The sequence below is a fragment of the Lagopus muta genome, chromosome 3 (genome assembly GCF_023343835.1).
Source record: "Lagopus muta isolate bLagMut1 chromosome 3, bLagMut1 primary, whole genome shotgun sequence".
NCBI classification, from domain to species: domain Eukaryota; kingdom Metazoa; phylum Chordata; class Aves; order Galliformes; family Phasianidae; genus Lagopus; species Lagopus muta.
Window position 1 is genome coordinate 29977666 of NC_064435.1, and position 7936 is coordinate 29985601.

The following is a 7936-nucleotide window of genomic DNA, read 5'->3' on the forward strand; positions in this document are numbered from 1 at the left end:
CACACGTTTTCTTTTCCTAGGTACCTTTTTAATGCTGAAATGGGCATGCTAATTGTGAACTGTGTGGTCAGAAGCTCCTAAAATATTCAGTAACTTATTTACTGGAATTTAACAAGCTGTGTACTTCAAAGCTTCTTTCACCTCTAATTATGTGCATAAACACTGTGAATTGTATTGCCAACTTGAGATTTGGCACAGTAGCAGCAGTGCTGAAGCAGCCCCCGCCGCGAGGAAAGGTACAAACACGGGCAGGCGACCTGTGATGGGCCAAGAGACCTCTCTTACCAGGATTTGCTCACGGTTATGCTTCTGGCAACTGACATTTCCATTTTACTCAAAGCTCCTACCTTTGTGTCATCAGACAAAGCCCCATGAGTGGTGGCAGAGCAAACTGTAGCCTTCATTCTCAAGTTCGAAGAGGAAAAGTTATTTACATGCCTAAATCGCAGAACATGCTGTTCAAAGGTCACTCTCTGTTACTTATTGTTTTAAACCACTAAGTTTTTCAAAAAGTCTATAAGGAAAAAGCACATATTTTGGGCAGAAGCATTTAATTGGTTGCTTTCTTCTTTTATTTTCCTTTTCTTATTGTATGATCTGATTTTTGTACTACCAGAGGAACGTTGAAGATGGGATGCTGCTGTCATTCCTCACCATGAATGATTACTTAAAGGGACCATCAGAGATTGCAAGACAAATCTCTGACCCTCTTTAAGATTTTTATGTTCTGAAGAGGAATGACTTTTAATTGGTTAGGATTTTAGAATTTATGATGTAGAGAAAACTATTGATTCCTGTAATGACTGATCCTTTACTGTTTTTATCAGACTTTCAACTGAGCATTTCATTAACATTATTGTTTATGAATTTAGGCAAATATTTAATTGTTTATTGCTGCACTGCCATTTTCCCCCACCCCATTTTAGACATATTTTCCTGAATGTGAGCTTGAATTTAGCAACAAGCAGTCTGATTTCCAGAAATGTATTGTTATCAGCAAAAGTACTCTCTACCAAGATATATGAATGGTAATATTAAGAGAAAGCACAAATAGTGCCTTTATTCATTCAGAGATGAAGCACTGAGAAGTCAAGGTTATACAGCAGAAATGAATAAATGCAGCTTGAAATATCTTTGTATTCCAAACTACAAGAGCAACTCAAACAATAAGGATAACATATAAACAAACAAACAAACAAACAAGTTGGTTGATTTCCTTAAAAATGTTTGGAACTTAAACTTTAAAACTTATAAACAAAAAGAGGAAAGCTGTCATTTGACATGGTGATTAGGGTAGACTGAAGGACTTGTCTCAGAGGCTGCTTATGCTGCTATTGCACAGCAAAACTGTGTGGGTCATTTAATTTCTCTTAGTTCTCCCGCTTGTAAGTAACAAGCTGAAGTAAGCATTACGGCTACTTCAGTCTAGTGTTGTGCAATATTCAGACGTTTCACAACACAATAGAAAAGTGTGTCACAGTGTACTTAAAAGTTGCCTGTTAAACTTCATGTTTTTGAGATAGAAGAAAATTTTGGCTACACCTCTTGAAAGAGCTCATTTGTTCAGGTGGTGGTGGCAGCTTTAAGCTTCTCTGAGATACATTTTCTTATTGGTTGTTTGTTTTTTAACTGCTTAATGAGCTAATTTTTGGTATCACGTCTGGAATATGTATGTCTCCTATGACTGACAGGAAGGATGGTTTCTGCAAATAAAAAATTCTCTTTTAGGAGGTCCTGTGATCAGCGGAATTCTGTCACCATCACAAAAACATACTTAGCATGGCGTGTATTTCCCATTTCAGCTAATAAACCTAACATCTTTGTCTGGCCAACATCTCAAGCCTGTTTGCTAAATGATATTACTGGAAGACTCCTTACCATTAAAGCAATTGAGATTGAGTCAAATAATATGTAAATGACGTAGCTTTTCCCCATAAATAAACAAGTTGATATTTTCCAGTACAGTAACACTTACTGGTAATGATAATACCACAGTCTTGAAGAGGTTATCTAGAAAAGATAAACAGAGAAAAATTGGTTGCATCATATTTTCAAGTGGACATATACATAAATGTCTTCAGATCAGGACTGTGCTTCTGAAGTTACTCTCCTGATTATCTCCACTTACTGTGCTACATTTCACACAGTGTTCATGTTGTCTCATGGGCAGGAACTGGCTTTCTTTTGGAGAGCAATAAGTTGAGATATATTGTCTGGGTACTCACACCAGTACTCCATTCTCAAACAGATATTAGGTTCATCAAACCATATGAACTGATCCTGAAGTGAGGACAGCAGGACTTCAACACTAATTCTAAAGAGCCTGGTCATTTTCTGTTTGTTACACTATCTGTTATTCCTAAACATAACATTGGCAAGGCTACAGAATCCGGCATCAGTTGGTAACCACCAACTCTGTTGAGTTCACAGAAGATTTTGCAAGGAAGGAAAGTGCACAGAGATCTCTGTGTTGATGGTTGTGGTTTGCTGTTCAGTTCCAAGATCCATAGGAAATGGTCATGGGCTTTTTCTGAGATTGAGCAGAGGTAGACACTGCCAAGGTAAAATTATTTAGAAAGAAACAATACTTTCCCCTTGGTTTGTACTTGAGCAACAAGGACAGTGAAGTGCCCAGAATATTTTGCACTGTGCTTCTGGCATAACCTAAATTTTTCTTCTGCAACATGGGCATATTAGCCACACACATTGCAGTTATCGAGGACTATAGGTACAATAGTGTATTTGCTGTAGATTTTCTCAGATTCTATAAATAAAGAAAGAGAATATTTCTTGAAAGAACAAGACAAGACTTGGATCGCTGTGAATTTCCTCTCAATAATTTTGGTGACTGCACATTTGGACTACATGAAAGGATATCAGCAGGGTATTAGTGAAAGTTGTACAAAACCTATATAAAACTAAAAGTTATCTCTACAGAAAATACTGGAATCGATGCCTACTCTCAAAATAGGCCCAAAATAGGCTCAAAATATAAGAACATCCAAATTAGGAATGCAGAATTTTACTTTTGAGATCATCAGCAAAGTGACACAGATGTCCTTTACCTGCATATTTGCCAGGTTAAGCACCAGCCTACAGCAGAAGTGCAGGTCATATCACTGATATATGCTTGTCAGATGCCATCGAAGATATTGGGTCCTACAGAAAAAAAGGAGAAACTATTACATTATAACTGTATTATTATGATACAGAAGGATATGTTAGGATTGCTGGTGAGGTAAAGATTAAAACAGAAAGTAACCCATGAACATAACCTTTCATGTGTTACCTACCTTTATTTAAATTCAGCGTGGTTTAAGTTTTTAAGGGGCATCTTCTGGACTCGTGTTTCAGTGGTGAAAATGCCTAATCTGCGTACAGTCTAATCATGTTACTATTTCAAGTTACTTTAATTGCAGCACTTACGTAAGTTCAGGAAGCAGAATTTCATTCCATCTCATGATTACTTATTTACTTACATTAATCATACAGCCAGAAAACATGGAATTAAAAAAAAAAAAGGAACTACTGAAAACTTGATTGAACATACTAGAGAAATTAATGTTACTAAATGTTTGTGTTCATATGGAGCTTAAAAATTTCAACACACTTCAAGAAATAAATGTAGAAAACAAACAGGGAAATACAAATGCTGTGGTTTCCCCAAGAAACTTAGTTTTCCTACTATTTGAACTAGCTAATATATCAAATGTAGACAAATATAAAAAATAGCTTTTGAAGCTCTTTACGTTTTATTATTTTTTCAATTCTTGTATCGTATATACTTACTGAGATAGAAACAGTTTGCTTTCAGTCTGCTGTGAATCTCTGAGACAAGTTAAAATACTTGTGGGGACTTACTATATTAACTTAGGGATAAAAAAAATTGTTCCCACTTGGTCATATTAGGTTCTTCAGTAAACTATTTTCAGGCTTGAACAGGTGCATGACTGACCTGAGGAAGAGGTATGTTAAACATTTTAGAAGTTGGTTACTTTCCAAGTCATTAGTCCTATTCTTCTGACGTCTCTAAAATGCCCTAAAGCAACCTACAGATCATTACCCTCTAACAGATGATTTTTAGAATTCTATTCTCCATCCACAAGTCTACAGATCGACCTCTATGTATGTAGTATGACTTGTCATACTACATGTCTGCTGTCTCAGACATGGAAGCCATTTTGTATTCTTAATAACTAGGTTGGTCACTAATATATCAAAATCCATACTGGCACAAAGTATCTGGTTACATTATGAACAGTGATTTTGCTGTATTGTTATGGATGTTTAGACTACACAAAACAACAGGTTGTAATGCTGTGCTTTCAGAACTGCAGTGGTATGCGAGTGGGCACATATGCACAGCAGATCTCTAGTTATTGCAGGAAAGGCAGTCTCTGCTTCTGCTATATATTTTCACAACTGATAGGCTCTTTTTTTTTTTTTTGAGGTTGTCATATGGTATAACACTTTTACTAGTTGACTCCTCCTACTTTTCTTCAAACCACATCCTGATTTTTGGCCTCAGAAACCAAACATATGCACAGCTTGCAGAACAACACATGATATTGTTTCTGTATAACATCATACCAGCTGGGATATAAATTCCTACAGACAATTTATGCGAATGAAAAATACCTACATTAAGACATTTTCCATAGCTATGCAATACATACCACAGTAGAGCATATGGTCTAGAGTCAGAGATCCTCGCTTACAAGTATAACAAAAGCCCCGAGTCAGGCCTCAGATCTTCAGACAGTGTAATTTTTAATAGATCATTCTAATTTCTTTCTATTTTTTTCATTCTTTTTCTATTGTGTTTTGGATTTCTGGAATCTAATGTCAGCTATTTTGCTGCATTGTTGAAGATCCTTAATCTTTTTGATTTATCCAGTGTGGAGCACCATAAAGCTATTATTTAACTAAAAAGCAACAAATATTTGGTGAAACTCTAACTCGTATCATAATTTAAAGATATACCAATAGCAAGAACTTACAATTTGTGGGAAATACATTTCAACATTTATTTTCACTATTAGAAAACTGTTCTACATCTGATTTGCCAGTTTTCCCCAGAATTTTTGTGGGTGGAGCTGTTATTTTATTCTCCCTTCATGATAAATAAGATTTGGATATAGGTATTTCTCGCATGACCTATAAACTTTAACCAAGTTGCTCCCAATCCTCTTTTTTGATAATCAGTTAATCACAGAAAATGATTTTCTCTCTCTCTCAAGTTCTGCAACTTTTTATTTCCTTCTACCATTTCTGTTAAAATATGGACAACAGAACTATGGGAAATATTCCAATGGTTGCATCAGGATTCAAAGATTATATTAGCTCTGTTCATGCAGTTTCACAGTAGGTAGTCATGTTGAATTGCTAGTACACTATGCCCCATAAATCCTTGCAGAGTTGATGCATTTTGAAGCAATATACCATTTTTTGGGGGGGAGTGAAATTGTTTTGTATTGATGCACAAGCTTGTATTCATCACTTCCAAAATGCTCTTTTTTTTTTTTTTTTTTTTTTTTATTATTGTTATTTTTAATGGGCCTAACTTGTTAAGAGATCTCTTCTTCCCTGAGACGAGTGTTATATACTACTTACCCGCCTTTCATCCTTAACATGGTAATTTCCAGTGCACCTCCAGATCACTGCTGAAAATACTGAGCAGCACAGGGCCTAGAGCTGATCCCTGGTGACCGCTGAAAAGAGTCAATAACAATTTTCATTTTAAGGTATATTCTGATCGCCTGTTGACCAACTCTTAATGAATTGAAATTATGAGCATTAATGCAATGTAGTAGATTTTTTTTCTTAATAAAAATATCATAAAACAAACTTTCATTGTGTGTTTATCAATTAAACCATTAGAAGATGCATAACTCAAAGAAAGATAAAAAAATTAGTTGACCATGTAGAAAAGAAAACTTTAAGAATTACTGTTCTTCAATTTGCTCTGCACATGTAACTTCATTTCACCTTTGTGAAGCAGTTCATATAATAATACTGTTCATATTCCAGAACTGGAGAGATTCTGATTTTTCTGACATATATCTTGTAAAATATGAAGGGGCTTTTTGAATTTATTGATGTTTTCTTTAAGAAGCTTACAACACTGGGGTTGGGCCCTGGTGTATGCACTGTCTTCAGTTACTTTTAACATGTTTTACTAGCACTTTATTTGTCAGATGGGTGATGTAGTCTCCATAGTTTTCCACAAAGAATTTTATTCATAAAGTTAGAAAATGATTTTTAACTAATTCTTAATCTGTGCTTTGGCAGACATGCCTTGTATTCATTTATTTCTGTACGAGGTAGTATTGCATCTGTTACGTTGACAGAAAAATGTACGTCCACAGTCCTCTCAAAGCTTTATGAACATCATGGCTACTCTCCTATCCTTACCCTGGTATGCCTGAATGTTGCCCGAGTTTCTGAAATTAAAGGGGAATGAGCTGATGACCTTTGAGGGGATTAATTTAAAATGCCCCCCCCCCCTTTTTTTGGGACCCCTCTCATGTCCAAAATAAAGTTCAGGTGCAGTTTGTTAAAAATAAATTTCTAATAAATTTATTCTTGAAAAATGATAACCTAAATCTTTTGAATTTATTGGACATTTCTGCCTTTGTGTAGGCTGAATAACGCAGCTAATAGCACAGTAATAATTACATGTCATTCTCTTTATCCTCTTTGTGCACTGCCAATCGGCAAAGGTGTCTCATTTCACACATCATTTGCTATGTCCTATGGTAATACCACATATTTTGGGGAATAGCTCTTGAATGTAGTCATTAATCTCCATTTTGGGATGTATAGCTCCAGATTCTGGACTCAATTTTGAAATTATTCTAAGTGCTAAAGTCAATGGAATAGTAAGATTCTGTTCAGTTTCCAAGAGAAAGAGAGTACAGGTAACTTAAAAACACAGAACTGCATGTTTTCCCTATTCTACAACTGAATTGCACTGACCACAGCCCAAGCTGAGAAGTAGGTTACCCTATTTGTCTGCACTCATATAGGGTCAAGACATATAGGGTCATGGCAATAACTGGAAATTTTGGGTTTTGGGATTATTCTGGACAATCTTTCTACTTGGTGCAGTAAAAGAAAGTCATTCTGTCTTATTCTGGTCAAGGCAGCTAGAACAAAGGGGGACTGTTAGCTCCTACCGAGGCAAAGCAGGCACAAGTCAACAGCAATCCAGATACAACTTCAACACAGAGACAGCTTGTGAAATTGAAAAACAGGAACAAGATAAAAAGTACTATACGTGTCTGTGAAATCTTATCAACCCTGGCAGAGATATTTATTGCTCACTGATGACTGAGAATCTAGTCTTGCCCAGAGACTAGTTGTGAGTTAGTAATGGAGTAAAAATGTGGGCTGAACAGAGAATGACAGTCTATTGCTGATTGCTCTGATGTCACGCTTTGGGAACAGCAGCCAGAAATGTGCAACTCATTCTGCCTGTAGAATCAAAGGCACCTAATTACAATCTCATTTTGTTAAAATACAGCACTAATGACTTGCTTGTGCAGTAGCTGGATACCATATCAACTGCCATATAAACTAATTTTTTCCATTTTAACAATCCTAGTTACAGTATCTGACAGCCTGTGCAAAAACATTTGCCAGTTGTTGCTGTGTGTCATTGGAGAGGAGAGATGCAGCAGTTTCCACTAGACAATAAAAGCAAGAGGAGTCACTGGATGATAAGCTTTGTACTAAGATGTCCTACCTTACTTTTGAGCTGCTCTGACTCACTCATAAATACTGGTCTCTTAAAAATCAGACCACGCTTCCTCAGGTCAGATTATTCTGTGGCACATCAACAGAGGTTAAGACCTGTTCTCTTTTGTCCTCCTCTCAGTTAATTTTTATTATGTCTCCATCTCTTTATTTATTTATTTAGTTATTTTTATTGGTA

The 7936-nt window shown here is 36.0% G+C and overlaps 1 long non-coding RNA gene across 1 annotated transcript in view; it reads left to right on the forward strand.

Moving 5' to 3' along the window:
- LOC125690389 (uncharacterized) overlaps positions 1–5759 on the forward strand; it is a 31842-nt gene extending 26083 nt beyond the window's left edge. The window contains exon 3 of the long non-coding RNA XR_007375657.1: positions 21–5759. This is a non-coding gene — a long non-coding RNA (uncharacterized LOC125690389). The remainder of the gene's footprint in view (positions 1–20) is intronic.
- Positions 5760–7936: the final 2177 nt, after the last annotated feature.